The following is a 16,425-nucleotide window of genomic DNA, read 5'->3' as shown; positions in this document are numbered from 1 at the left end:
TACTCAAGTAGGTTCCTTCTCTCCATTTTCTCTTTGAAATCATGTTTTTTGGTGTTCTCTTGCTATAGAACTTTAAATCTCTTCATATACTACATTTACTCCATGGAATATTTGTTTTCTTGACAATGTGATGACTCATTTATGATTTTAATGGTTTATTGGCTTTGATTGATCGATCATAGAGAGGAAATCTCAATTTCTTGCCCTAATTTCTCTGTTTTAGGGTTTTTCTTCTCATTCTCCTTCTTTCCTTGCAAATGTATAGTTCAAATGCTATTCTTTACTCTCAATGCACTCACATATTAGTAGAGTTGTCATTTCCATTTGTGTGTGCATAGGTTTTCTCCCTTTTGATATACATAACCCCTTGTATGATCAAATCCTTGGAAATTTTGGGGGTTTTTCTTCCATTTCATTACTTTCTCATATGAATGAAAGTATCACTTTGTCCATCCTCTATCATGATTTGCAAAGTAATTTGAATAATTTTATTTTAGGGATAGTTATTTCCCTTCATGATTATCTCACTTTTAGTCATGCACAACTCCATTGTCTCCAATCAAAGGTTTAGGGATTTCCATCCCTTTTTCCTTGATTTAATGGTAATCATTTCCATAATTGCATTTATCACTCCCCATCTAATTGCATTTGGGTAATAAGTAGGTTCTTGCATCCATATGCTTCATTTCTAGGTTTTCAATAGACACCCAAGACTCACTTATCCTTGCATACATTTCTTTACTCATCTCAATTTCATCACTTAGCATCATCGTATTTTAGCATTGCTCATTCCATGTCATTCTCATAGAAATCATCTCACCCCCCCCCCTTTTTTTAAGATACTACTATCACATTCTTTTCATATTCTCCATTCTTTCACTTACACATCTCTGTTTTGTGTTGTCAGGATGCCATCTAGAAAAGGCAAGGAGACTGCCTCTTCCCCCAAAAGGAGGAAGACGACCACCTCCAAGGGGAGGAATGCTACTCCTAGCTCTTCTTCATCATGGGCCCGGCCCGAGAGGGAGGCCCCTACTGATCCAAGTAACTATGATGAGAGCCTCTTTGACAATACTAAGGCAGCCGTTGCCTGGTCCATCTTCTCCAAGAAGCTATTTATGATGGAGAAGACGATAGTAAGCGAAGACTTTGTGGATTACTAGATGTTGGAGAGGTTCATGGCTTTGGGTTGGGAACCCATACTCTACCCTGATAGTCCATGCTATAAGGGTCCTATCCAGTACTTCTACTGCAACCTAGAGGCTTCCTATAGGGATGGGCAGTACTCCCTTATCAGTCTAGTAAAGGGGGTAGATATCGTTCTGACTGTGGATTTTCTAGCAGCCATTTTAGGTGTCTCGGCCGAGGGTGCTATTTTTACAACCTCCAAGGTTTAAGGCCGTGGTTCCGAATTTGAGCCTGAGGATGTAGGAGACTATCTTTGAGACCATTTGTGGACGGAAGGAGTGCCCATTGTCTGAGATTGCCTATAATGCAGCCGCCCAAGTTTTTGCACGACTGACTCAGTTCAACTTGCTTCCCAGGGTAGGTCATAGGAACCAGGTAAGCTTCATAATAGCTTACCTTGCATATTGCATCTCTGTGGCCCTAGAAGAGGGTGCTTCCCAACTTTGCCTCTCATATGTCATGATGAAAACCATAGAATATTACACTGCTCGTCCTAAAGACTCCGATTTTCCTTATGGGAGGTCACTCACCAAAATCTTTGAGTGCTTCCAAGTGGATTTGACAGGTGAGGAAGGGAAGTGCCCAAGGGATAGATTTACTAAAGAAAATCTAAGGAGGATGGAGTTGCCAGTGCCGATAGGGGCACCTGTGATACCCTACTTTTAAAACTTGGTTTAATTACACGGTTGACTCGGTTTAACCATGCAGGACCCGAACTAGAGAGGGTTAAGGTGAGTTCCTTATGGACCATGATGGCAAGGGTGACTTTGAACACAGGTTGGCCAGACGAGTCCGAGTCAGTGCCAGAGGAGACGGGTGTACCCAAGCCATGTACATGCATGTATCATAAGTCTGAGTAATGCTGGTATGTAGTCATATCTTAAAGTGTATACGTATTATATATCTCATACCGAGAGTGAGATACATGCCGAGAGTCGAATTCCATCGAAATCTCAATTGTTTGGCTAAGTTTTGACCAACAGGTGGGCGGTCACAAGCGGGCGAACCCGTCCACCTGAGTGACCCACCCATGTGGTTACTAGATATTCTCTAAGTATAAATAGTACTTATTGTGTTTCTCCTTTTCTCATTTAATGCATTAAAGAGTTGGTGAGAAGAGTAAAGGGGAGAGAGAAAAGAAAGGAAGAAAAGAGAACGAAAAAGAAGAAAGGGAAAGAAAGAGGAGGAATAAATGATTTTAAGCGATGCTGAGGTTTGATCTTCTCATTCTGGCACCGAAAAGTGATCCCCAGCATGAGATCTATGATTTGAGGTGAGCGAAAGCTATACTTCTTAAACTTTCACCAAACCCCAAGTGAAACCCTTGATTTGGGTAGAGTTCCTTGAGATCTTTTAAATCCCACTTGAGATGATGAATATAAGGTTTAATAAATGGTCTATGTGTTGATTTTGAAATTTTAAAGAAGGGTTTAAAAGATTGAGAAGCATTGGTGATTTCTTGAGTTAAGAGGTGATTTTGAGGTTTTGGAAGAGTTCTTGAGCAAAGAAGGTAAGATGGCTTTTCAATTCTTAAATCTAATTTAGATCTAGGTTAGAATCATCTTATAAGACCTTAGATGTGTGGAAAATATGATTGGAACAACCCCATTTGGTTTTTCCAAGGTTGAGGAATGTTTCCAAGAAGAAAGCAAATTTTCGCCCCCACAAATGGGCGAAGACCGACCAGCGAAGACCTACGGCCTGAGGGCACCCGCCTGAGGGGGCAGCACCTCAGTTCCCACCGGTGGGCGAAGACCGGTGGGCTATCCGGCCTGCCTATGAAGATTGGTGGCGAAGACAGGTGGGCTGTCTGGTCCACCTATTGGCCCCCCAGTTGGATTTTTGAGCCCGAATGGGCCTAAAACGGACGGGTAACCCTTTTTTATGATTTTAAACATGATTTAAACATCAAATATCGTTAGTTTTGACCCCAAGGTGGTGAAATGCTAACCCCATTTGCTTATGATAGGTTCCACTAGAATTTACGTTTCTTACGCCGGATCTCACCCGTACCGAACGTGAGCTTTTGTACCCAACAAGTAAGTGGGGAGAGGACATTTGACTTTATTTTAGGCTTGTTTTTGCATCATTAAATTGTATCTAGACTAGCCATGTCATCATGCAAATTATGTATAGATTAGTCATCCTTGTATGCCGTTTGCACGCATTGCTTGTGCATTCTAAACAAATGATTTATGATATGTGTATTGTGTTTTACATTATCAATGCTAAATGATTGATGTGCTTATGTGATGAATGGTTGGATTACTGTGCATGATGCATTATTAGACTAGACGCCATAGTCGGCTTGGAAATGAGTGCATTGGTAGCCCGTGGTATGGAACGCGGTGGCACTATACAATCATATTTTGTCATATAGGTGCCTGTGGTTTAGGATTATCATTCCCCGTACTATGACCCTCCCAATAGGGGTTGAGGTGTTGGGTTATCACTTGGGGGAAAGCAGTGGCCGTGGTTGTCGGGTCACTATGGCGGTTAGACATATGCCCGGCTGGTCATTAGGATAGTCGGCAACCTCAGTGGTATATTTAAGAGGGCCAATCATACTGCTTTTAATTACTGGGGTCAGCACCTTTACTTTTCTGTCATTTACTTTTATGTTGAGAGCCGGTAGTCGGCATACTTTACTTTTCTAAGTACTCACGGTGGGCCTTCTCCGACAACCCTATGGGCGTATCACGGGATGGAGTTCGTGGCTCGTACCCAGGGCATACCGCACTGTGGTTATAAGTAGCACATAACCAAAGACTTAGTAATGTTATTTAGGTGGATAAGATTTAAAATGAATTGCATATCATATAGTGCATATAGATGTGATTGTTGTGTGGTCTTTCTTTTCACTTATTGAGCTAGTGAGCTCATCCCACGTGAGCACCTCTTTTAGATGATTTTGCAGGTCACCCACCTAAAGATCAGGATTCGGGCCCCACAGTTGAGTTTCCTGATGAGGATTGGTGGGTCCCTGAGGAGTATGAGCACGGTGCTGATTGTATGCGTGAGGGCTGTGCTGCGAGACCACAGTAATGACACCGTACAGGATTTTACTTTTTTATTCTTTTGATGACCTCCCCCTTTTGTGTATTTGATACGTAAATTGTTATTCTTTGAGTGTAAATATCATGCCTGCGGGCCCACATGTACTTAGCTATATACTACAATTTGGGTATCAAGTATACTGAGGATATTTACAAGTAATTTAAGTCTTCCGTTGAACTTTTGAACACTTATCTTAGATGTGGGTATGCTGTGGTGGGGTACTGTATCAGATGATCCTGGCAGGTTTGGATTAACCGGAGTTAACTCGATCACCGATCCAGTTCTGTGTGAACGGGGTGTGACAACGGTGATATCAGAGTGTGATGCTCTATCCACTTACAGCATACCATTTAGACCCCATAGAGTCTATAATATGAAATGGGGTTGGGTAAATGTAAAAACTTTGAAGAATTAAAAGCAAAAAAAAAAAAAAAAATGGTTGCATTTAATTATTGCATTTCATGGCATGCATTAGAGAAAGCTTGCTTGGAATAAATAAAAGACTAGTTATTTGATTTCATAACCGATCGAGTACGGATTTAACGAAATTTTGGCAGCATAACAACGCTAAACAAGATTTCCCAAAATTTTCGAATATAAGCACCTGATAGACAACATATATATATGAATAAGCATAATCGATAAAGCCTAACTAACGTTGTTACAACCAAATTACAATAAGTTTATCAAGCAGACAAAACTAACCACAAGTCACCAACAACATCATAACACCATACTAGCAAGTCCAATTACAGAGAAAAGCACAAAAAAAAATATATAGTCCACCATAAACACATAAACAACATAAAGAAAAGTAAAAAGCTGATTAGGATAGGCAAGCTATGTCCTCAGAGACCCTCTTCATCGTCTAGCTCTACTACTCCATCCCTCCTAGGCCTCAATCTAACTTTGAGCCGACGGTCATAGTAATCAAACCTTGAATTCACTAGTTGTACATCTCTCCGGAGTCGGGTAAAATCCACTGAAATAGCGTTGACCGTTGTGTCCAAATCCTCGCTCAATCTTAGGAAGGAATTCTCTAATGTAGCTTACCTTTCTAAGATATTTTCCTCTCTAGTAGCACTCTCATCTAGTCTTCTCAGAAGTTGATCTTGCCCATCTTTCAAGGCCCTCATACTAGTCATCATACTCTCAAAGTCAAATGCGCCACTCTCAGGTGGTGGGGCCTATGCTGTGTGTCTGCAGCCCTAGCAAAGTTAGGATCAACATCTCTCAAATCAAAAGGCTCCTCCTCGAGGATATCCTCATCCAGAAAATCCTCCTCCTCGAATTAAGGAACATAATCCTCATCCTCCTCACTATTTTCCTCTTCCTCCATGTGGACATCCTCCATGTGGATATTCCCCCTTTCCCTGCCTCCTTGAGCTCTTACCCTCTGAGGCACATCCATAAGAGCTTGGAGACCCATCCTACGTAGGTTTTCCCTGTTAAATTTGTCTGTTGAGATCTTTCCCTACTCACCACTAAAATCCACCCCAAAGAACTTAAAAACCCTGGTGAGGGTCCTACCATATGGGAAACCTCTGTCCTCAGGATGTGTGGCATGTTGCTCTATAGTCTTAAGTATAACGTAGGGCAAGCATAAATGCTCAGCACCTCCCTCCAAGGCCTTGTGGATGCAGAAGGCTATGTAGGCTGCCATGAAGCTTACTTGGTTCCTATGACCTCCTTTAGGGAACAAATTAAACTGAACTAAGTGAGAAAATACACGAGCCTCCAGGTGAAATGTCGTCTTGAAATTCGGACGCACCTTGCTGCCACTAATGGTCTTGTAAATGTGGTCCTGCATCTCTGAACTTAAGGATGGGCCCACGGGCTTACTCCTTGGGGGGCTATAGAATTAAGGCCCAATTGATGAAATATCTAAAATACTAGCAAGAGTGTCCACAGTCAAACGAATGTTCACCCCCTTCACCATGCTGGTGACTGAGTACTCCCCATACTGGTAAGAGACCTCCAAATTACAGTAAAATCTTCGAACCAGGTGTTCATAGCATAGGCGGTCAATGTTAAGGATGGACTGCCAACCCAATGCAGTAAACCTCTCTTGTAGTTGAATCTTGTTGAAATCACAAGTTACCACGATTTTCTCCATCATCACAGACTTCTTTAGAAAGGTTTGCCAATTAGTTTCTGCCCTCAAACTCCGGAAGAGTCCCTCATCATAGTCTAGAGGATCTATGGGGGCATGTCCTTGTTGCCTTGTGCAAAGGGTTGGGGAACTAGTCCCTACACCCTTCCGTTTTGAAGTTGTGGCTCTACGTCTATTGGAAGAAGATGCAGGTACCTTGCCCTTGCGAGAAGACATCCTAATAAGTAAAGAGAAGAAATAATGATAAGTAAGGATGTTGCATAACAAAGGAAGTAAATAGGTGGGTGAGCGAGCACATGTAAATGCACCTAAATACATAATGTGGATCATTATAAAAAGAGGGGTGGTTAAGCCATGGAGAAGTGAATAGGAGGAAACCCCCAAAACATGACATCCACTAGCATGTTGCAAAATAGAAAAGTAACAAAGGAATATAAAGCATGGCAAGTGAGAAGTGATGGAGAGCCTCATAAGAATTTCCTCAAATGGGTTAATTGGTGTCAAATGATGGAAAGCCCCAATTTCAATGTGCAAGTTCAATCCAAGAGAATGAAAATCCCATAAAAGTGTAGAACTTGAAGCTTACATGTCAATGATAGTAATACCAATCATTATACAACCAAGAATATGCAAAAAAAAAAAAAAAAAAAAAAAAAAAATTTCCTATTATGATATTGAGGTGCAAGGAATGAGAGAGATTCAAAGTTGTTCACAAGTATGGAATAAAGTGAAGAGAATCATAGAAACCCCATAATTTTTTTTTTTCAAGAAACCTAACACAAAAGAGATGGATTTTCATGGAAAAGAGATAAAATTTGCAAGCATATACAAGTTTCCATGATCTTTCCAACATTGTAAGTGCAAATCAAGGATAATAAATCTCATTTGAGTTGTTAGTTGGGGAGAAAAGAGTAGAGATAGAAGAAAACCCCAAATTTGGAGAAATTAGGGCACGATTTGGGATTTTCTCTCATAGATTGGGTGGTAAAGCCCAAAACTATGAATGAGTCACAAAGGAAGCATCATGTTCTCATGGAATGATTATTCTATGGAAAGAAACAAAAAAAAAAAAAAGAAAATCGAGCGGGACCATCGTCCTACTTGTCGAAGCGCTAGCACAGTACTTTCGAGGCTAAGCTGTGGCTAGATGCAAGGCATCATACACTGCAATACCCCATGTGTTGGTATATGATTATGTGCTTATATAAATTCTAAGGTACTTAACCAATGTTTTGTGTATGGTATATTCCAGGTGCAAGGGCACGATGGTACGCACTAGATTTGGTAGCAATGCACGAGGTACCTCACGTGCTCCTCGTCCTATCGGTCGACCACCAAATCCTTGAAGGTCTCATTCTGTGGGGCAAACCCCACTTTCACAACCTCAAGAAACCATTGACCAGGGTGTGGCACAAAGGGACCCACCTTTGACCACACTTTTGGATCCTCCACCTGTCATCACCCCGAGTGATGTTGCGACCATAGTTCATCAGTCACAACAAGCCTTCCAGCAACAAATGCTCCAGCAGCAGCAGGCATTTATGGCTGCTATACAGTAACAGTTAGACCTTCCTCAATCCGGTCAACATCCTCAGATAATTACTCCACAAGGCCCACCTATAGGGTCTGGTATGGGACCACAAGCCAGAGGTACAGCTCTAATTCCGCCACTCAGCACTCCTCCGTATGTGGTGCCCCCTCCGTACCCTTACTATCTGGTATATGGACCCAATTACCCATCGATGAATAATACGACAAGGGTAGTGGAATCTTTCAAGAGGAACTTGTCACCTGTATTCTCTAAGGTGGGGAGTGATCCTCTAGAGCCGGACCAGTGGATCTAAGAACTGAAAAATATATTTGAGGTAATTGAGTGCACTGAGGCACAGAAGCTTATTTGTGCAGGGCTGCAACTCAAGAATGAAGCCAACTCTTGGTGGCAAGCCTCTAAGCCTATATTGTTGGCTGCACATCCGGAACCCACATGGGAGCAGTTCAAGGAGTTATTTTTAGCAAACCATTACCCTCATAGCTTCAGAGACTGTAAAGAGATGGAACTCATGGCCTTGACTCAAGGGAATAAGGCTATCCTTGAGTATCAACAGCAGTTTGAAAGCTTATTCCATTTTTCCCCTAGACATATGAGGTCAGCGGAGGAAAAGGCTGCAATGTTTCTGAAAGGATTAAAGGCATCTATTGGATCAGTGCTCGAGGTCTTAGATTTGACAGATTATGGCCAGATTGTGCAAAATACTAAAACCATGGAAGATAAGCAGAAGGGAGAACAATCCCTCACACTTGGATTGTGGAAGAGGACTAATCCATTTTCGGACATGGGCAACTCATCCAAGGTATACTGTGGGTCGTATAGTTCTGGGCCTACATATAGACAACCCTATAAGCCATCTGGCTACCTTCCTCGATCAGTTGGTGGTCCGGGCTTTACATCTTTTCGCCTAAACACTAGTACGGTACCTACAATCACAAGGCCACCCCGTCCCCCATCTACATTAGGTCAAGTGCAAAGGGGCCCTACCCCAGTTGCGGCATCACAGATTCGTTGCTTTAATTGCCACTCTTATGGGCATTTTGCTAAAGACTGTCGAGTCAGACCAGCCTTACCATCCGGTCAGCCCTTTGTGTACAGACCTCCCCTAACTCGGGGGAATCAACCGCAAGGAAGATTGTATGCCTTATCAGCTGAGGAAGCTGAGGCCAGCACAGAAGTGGTAGTAGGTACATTTTAATTTAAGATTTTCCTTATGCTAAATTTTGATGACCTATTATACTTATATGCATTGTTGCACTAGGTGTTCTACCTATATCGGGTATACCAGCTTATGTCTTGTTTGATTCAGGAGCTACACATTCGTTCATATCTAAGAGATTTACTGAGAAACTTGGTATGTCACCCAAGACACTAGATCATGAGATGATTGTTAGTATACCTACAGGCAAAGTTACACAGTTGAAGGAGGTGTATGGGCCATGCCCATTTGAAATCAGTGGAAATAAATTGAATGCACAACTCATCAAATTCAACATACAGAATTTTTACCGTTATAGTGGGCATGGATTGGTTGTCGACCCATCGAGCAAATGTGATGTGTGCCAAAAAATTAATCAGGGTGACAAATGATGAAGGGAAAGAACTGGTATACCAAGCAGATAAAATAAAATGGGCTAGAAAGGTCCTCATCTCCACTCTTCAAGTGGTAAAGTTGTTGGAAAGTGGATGTCTGGGTTACTTGGCATCGGTACTTGATATTGATGCAAAGGTTACACCTCTAGAAGAGGTAGAGGTGGTTAAAGAATTTTTCGACATCTTTCCAGATGATCTGATGCAGGTACCGCCTGATAAAGAGTTGGAATTTGCCATAGACTTGATTCCTGAAATAGCTCCAGTGTCTAAAGCTCCATACAGGATGGCACCAGCCGAATTGAGGGAGTTACAGACGCAGTTGCAAGAATTATTGGAGAAGGGGTTTATTCGCCCGAGTGTCTCACCTTGGGGTGCCCCAGTATTGTATGTTAAGAAGAAGGATGGCAGCTTGCGTATGTGCATCGATTACCGGGAATTGAATAAGCTAACCATTAAGAACCGGTATCCATTGCCACGCATTGATGATTTGTTTGACCAACTACAAGGTGCAAAGGTATTTTCAAAGATAGACCTTAGATCAGACTATTATCAACTCAGGATAAAGAGTAGTGACATACCCAAGACAGCTTTTAGGACTCGGTATGGTCACTATGAGTTCCTAGTGTTATCTTTTGGGTTAACCAATGCACTGGCAGCATTTATGGATTTAATGAATTGAGTATTTCACGATGTCCTTGATAAATGGGTAATTATTTTTATTGATGAAATCTTGATCTACTCTAAGACAGAAGAGAAACACACTCAACACCTGAGGATGGTATTACAGGGGCTGAGAGAACAGCAATTGTTTGCCAAATACAGTAAATGTGAATTTTGGCTTGAGCAAGTTGGATTCCTGGGACACGTAGTGTCTAAGGACGGAATCGAGGTGGATCCTGATAAGGTGAAAGAAGTAATAGAGTGGGAAAGCCCTAAGAACGTTACAGAAATTAGAAGTTTATTGGGTTTAGCTGGGTACTACCGGCGCTTTATTGAGAATTTTATTCGGATTTCGGCACCAATGACTAAGTTAACCAAAAAGGGTGTAAAATTTGAATGGATAGAGGATTGTGAGAAAAGTTTTCAAGAATTGAAGAAACGGTTGGTGTTGGCCCCTGTGTTGACCATCCCTGAAGGCACAGATGGAATGACAGTCTACACTGATGCTTCTAAGGTCGGGTTGGGTTATGTTCTCATGCAACGTGGTTAGGTGATAGCATATGCATCCCAACAACTAAAGGAATATGAGAATAACTACCCCACTCATGACTTGGAACTAGCAGCAGTCATTTTTGCCCTAAAGATTTGGCAACATTATTTGTATGGGGAGAAGTGCGAGATATATAGTGATCACAAAAGCCTTAAGTACTTTTTCACCCTAAGAGATTTGAATATGAGACAGAGGAGATGGCTCGAGCTCATGAAGGACTATGACTGTGACATTCAGTATCATCCTGGCAAGGCTAATGTAGTGGCAGATGCGTTGAGTCGAAAGGCACAAACTATATCATTCTCATACTTAGCAGTCAGCTCGCAACTCGTACAAGAGGTTGAACATCAACCAGACATTAAATGGTTAACTGTATCCTTGGCAGCTCTACAGGTGCACTCGTCTATTAGGCAAGAGGCGATAATAAAACAACCTTTGGATCTTGAGTTGCAACGGATCAGAATTAAGATTCAAGAGCAAACAATGAATAACCCTGACTTTGTTTTAGCCAGTGACGGGGCATTATTGTTTCGAGGTAGGTTGTGTGTGCTTGATGATTTGGAGATACAAGACAAGATAGTGCAGGAAGCACATAGCTCTGAGTATTCACTCCACCCAGGAAGTACAAAGATGTATAAGGACCTCAGACAAAACTACTGGTGGCTAAGCATGAAAACCATAATAGCCCTATATGTGGTGACTTGCCTTATATGCCAAAAAGTAAAAGCTGAGAGGCATCGACCTTATGGTACTCTTCAGTCACTCCCAATGCCAGACTGGAAGTGGGATAGGATTACGATGGACTTTGTCACCGGACTACCACGCACACCTAAGGGCATGTGCAATAGAAATGTGTGGTAGTTGGGAAGAATATATACCCTTTATGGAGTTTGCTTATAACAACAGTTATCAAGCTACAATTGGGATGGCTCCATATGAGGCATTATATGGTAGGAAGTGTAGAACTCCTCTGTATTGGAATGAGGTAGGCAAACGCCGAATGTTAGGACCCGAAATGATATACATGACATGTGACAAGGTCGATATTATTCGAGAAAGGATTAAAGTAGCTCAGTCACATCAAAAGAGCTATGCAAACAGCCGTAGGAAAGACTTTGATTTTCAAGCAGGAGAAAAGGTGTTTCTCAAGATTTCTCCTACTAAAGGGTTGCATAGATTCCAAAGAAGGGGTAAGTTGAGCTTGAGATACATTGGCCCATTTGAGATTTTGACTCGAGTTGGCTCAGTACCCTACATGATTGCTCTTCCACCTTCGCTCAGAAATGTTCATAATGTATTCCATGTATCCATGCTAAAGCGATACGTTCACGATCCATCGCATGTGTTACCCGTGGAACCAGAATATTTAGAAGCTGATATGACCTATAGAGAACAACCATTTGAAATCTTAGACCGAAAAGTGAAAACCATTCGCAATCGCTCCATTCCCTTCGTAAAGGTGTGATGGGCTAATCATTCACTTGAAGAAGCATCGTGGGAGAAAGAAGATGAAATCCAAGCCAATTACCCTCATCTTTTCGAACAACCAGGTACGCCAATTTCGAGGATGAAATTTTTAAAAGGGGGGGTAAATGTGATACCCTACTTTTAAAACCTGGTTTAATTACACAGTTGACTCGGTTTAACCATGCAAGACCTGAACCGGAGAGGGTTAAGGTGGGTTCCTTATGGACCATGATGGCAAGGGTGACTTTGAACACAGGTTGGCCAGATAAGTCCGAGTCAGTTCCAGAGGAGACAGGTGTACCCAAGCCATGTACATGCACATATCATAAGGTCATGTACGAGTAATGCTGGTATGTAGCCATATCTAAAGTGTATACGTACCGAGAGTGAGATACATGTCGAGAGTCGAATTCTATCGAAATCTCAATTGTTTGGCTAAGTTTTGACCAACAAGTGGGCGGTCACAGGCGGGCGAACCCACCCACCTGAGTGACCCACCCATGTGGTTACTAGATATTCTCTAAGTATAAATAGTACTTATTGTGTTTCTCATTTTCTCATTTAATGCATTAAAGAGTTGGTGAGAAGAGTAAAGAGGAGAGAGAAAAGAAATGAAGAAAAGAGAATGAAGAAGAAGAAAGGGAAAGAAAGAGGAGGAAGAAATGATTTTAAGCGACGTTGAGGTTTGATCTTCTCATTCCGGCACCGGAAAAGTGATCCCCAACACGAAATCTACGATTTGAGGCGAGCGAAAGCTATACTTCTTAAACTTTCACCAAACCCCAAGTGAAACCCTTGATTTGGGTAGAGTTCCTTGAGATCTTGTAAATCCCACTTGAGATGATAAATCTAAGGTTTAATAGATGGTCTATATGTTGATTTTGAAGGTTTAAAGAAGGGTTTACAAGATTGAGAAGCATTGGTGATTTCTTGAGTTAAGAGGTGATTTTGAGGTTTTGGAAGAGTTCTTGAGCAAAGAAGGTAAGATGGCTTTTCAATCCTTAAATCTAACTTAGATCTAGGTTAGAATCATCTTATAAAACCTTAGATGTGTGAAAAATATGATTGGATGTCGATGGAATCGTATCAATGAGTATTATCCAAATATGTAGGATTTTATCTTTCTTATGGATTGGGGATTCACGAAAATCAAGAAAATAGAGAATTTGCTCTGTATTAGCAAAGTTTTAGGATTCCAATGAATATTGGCAACCGCCACCAATCACCCCCACACTACTGAATATCACTTAAAGTGAAAAATAGTCACTTATTGATGCATAGTTATTTGGTATCCAAATTCTAAGCATCAGTTGACTTGGAAGGGGTTTTAGGTTTTTACCAGGAAAACTGTATCCTCCTCAAGAGCAAGAGTACTTACTTTGCCTTCGTCCATATATCATCATTGTCAAAGGGGGACAAAATTAGGTATCTACGCTCGATTTTTATCACTTATTTTTTATCCCGCCTTTCGCATTGCACCTCTGTCATCCTTGAACAAGATGACGAAAATACATGTTATGGGTGACCAAATGTGGTAGTTCTTTTTTTGCCCTTCAGCTATAGCACATGCCACATCGAAAGAGGGGCATTCTATAGACATCTGATTATGTCACCTTCCCCTGGCAATGATGATATTCAAGGCATGGACGAGATCTATGCTCTCTTTTAGAGGAGGATTTGGTATTTCTGGAAATGATTCATAACTTAACCCTAAACCATAATCCAAACCCTAATCCTAACCTAATTCAATCTAAACCATAATCTGGCCTAAAACCTTAATCTAGCCAAACCTTGGTTTAACTCCTCCAATGATCATTTGGCAACAACTACTAAATGATCGACGGAGTTTCCAGTTGAATGTGTGGTATATGGTGTTTGCACATCAGATATTGACGAATCTATTCTATGTAGTGTCCGATGGTGTGAAAAGAGCATGAAAACAGCTATAAAAAAAAAAATCTCCCCCAATTGCCAAAAGGGCAAGAGCCCTTTTTTGTAAATCTCCAATTTTCTGAGTATAAAATGAGCTCAACACACACGCACACATTGGATAGCCTAAACATGAAATTTCAACAATATATGGTATACAAAGGATCACTGAATCTCCCGAAGTATGGAAGGAATGCTCCAACTCTAAGGTTATGGGCTTCGACTTCGAGGAATGTTCCTTTTGTCCCCTAGCCTTCTCTCTCTCCTCTTATATATTTTGCAATGAATTTCCAGACCTATAGGTTAGGACCTATGAACCAGAACTAAAAAACAAAATAAAAAATTAAACATCAGAAAATCTGCAAGTTTGATCAGGCAATGTTGAATTCAAAGCATCAGTTTAGATGGGAGAATAAGATATCAAAATATGAGAATAATCCAATGTTCAGATTAAAAGATATATGTTAATCCTAATGGGGTAGGATTCTTGAATCAGAATTCCAGAACAAATAAATCGAAATCAGAGATTTAAGCATTCATTATTTATTCTTTTATGTAATAAATAATTAGGACTAAAAATAACTGAAATCCAAACAATTATCAGAAATCTGAATCCAGAAAACTAACTCATAAATTTAGAATTTGGAAAATAAACTGGGAGTAGGACTTTTGGAATTCTATGGGAAATAAGAACTTTTAGCCAGCAATCAAACCAGAACTCAAAGCTGATATTAAGAACAGAAAAAAGAAGAATAACAGAGTAGGAAAACAGAACAGAAAATAGAAGCAGTAGCAAATACCATATCGCAACAACTCATAATCACATTCACAATAAATAGGTTAATAGACTTCCTCCTTAGTAAAAAAAAATGATTGAAATCCATTCAGGCTAATGAATGTGTCTCGTCCAACCCCTCAGCAACATTATGTCTGGGTAGACCACCGATACCTAAAAATATAGTAATGCCAAACCAATGGACACACGGGAGGAAGTGCCACATGATTCATATTAAGGGGGGGTTCTACCAGGTTAGAGAGAGAGAGTAATACCAACACTAAATATATACCAATTCATATAAAAAATTTCAGACTACAAAGAGGATGTAATTTTTTCATATAAAATATGGACTACAAAGTGGATGCACAAATTACGAAGGGAATGCATGAACATATAGAATTTAGAGGAAAAACTAACATTACATTCTCTATTTCTTAAATATACAATGTTCAATTGTCACATCATCATTGCACATGATAGAAATGGATCGGTGGTACTATAGGTTAATTCTGGCAGCCGCTATATCCCTTCATGTTAATGCTCTATTTGCCAAAATCCATGAATTTGATGGAAAGAGACATATCAGACATAGGGACCTTGCTAGCCATATTTATGGCAGGAAAGTTTATTAACTTACGTGGGAATTACAGTACATAAATCTATTCATGATCAATATTGGATTCGTTATTTTGGTTAGCCAAGCTCTAAAGGCTGCCTATATTCTCTTCAGGGATGATCATGCCATGAAGCTCCCATACTGCATTGCTATTTCTGAGTTGGTTTGCGCCATTTTTTCTTTCCGTACCCCTTTGTCAGCATTGAGGTTCTGGCCGCTGGAGTTTCAACAGTTCTTACTCTAATTTATATTGTTATAGGACTGGTGCTGTCACTTCAAGATGGAATAAAAGCTTCAACTGGGGACTACACCATTCCAGGTTCAAGCTAGGGATTTTTTTTTTTTTTTTTCATACAATACAAGAATGCTTCAGAGACGGAGGAAACTATAAGAAGACCTCTTGTTAATAACATGCTAAAGGCGCTGAACTTTCAGTTCACAATTGGCATATTACCATTATTTGTTGTAACCTTACTTTGGTGGAAGGTGATGGCCAACATTGCTGCCTTTCTGCAAACAATCATTGCTTTGCATATATGTGCAGGTCCAACATATGAATACTTGAATACCAAGTATGGTAGACCTATAGGAAGTCCTTTCTCACCTTGTTAATTAATATGGGTTGGACTAGGTTTCAATCGGGTTCCTTCGTAGGTCACCTACTTGGGGTAATCATAGATCCACTAGGATTGGGAACCCTAACTAGCGAATTCTCTTTAAATAAGAGGGTTTTGGCCATAAAGCCAATAAGGGTTTTGACCTAATCTCTTTCTCCCTATTCTCTTATGACTCTCCCAATTGAGAGTGTGTGTCTCCAAAGAACTTCATTGCAATCCTTGGATTTGGAGGGTGGAATATTGCCTAGCAAGATCGCCGCAACCTTTTGTTCGTCACTGTTTGTGTGGTTCGACGCGTGGTGCAACCC

General features: G+C 40.7%; 1 pseudogene; it reads left to right on the top strand.

The window, feature by feature from the left end:
- Positions 1–908: 908 nt before the first annotated feature.
- On the top strand, positions 909–16,112 carry LOC122084210 (annotated as a pseudogene).
- Positions 16,113–16,425: the final 313 nt, after the last annotated feature.

The sequence above is a fragment of the Macadamia integrifolia genome, chromosome 7, assembly GCF_013358625.1.
Source record: "Macadamia integrifolia cultivar HAES 741 chromosome 7, SCU_Mint_v3, whole genome shotgun sequence".
In the NCBI taxonomy this organism is placed as follows: Eukaryota; Viridiplantae; Streptophyta; class Magnoliopsida; order Proteales; family Proteaceae; genus Macadamia; species Macadamia integrifolia.
This window is presented reverse-complemented; position numbering and strand designations above follow the sequence as displayed.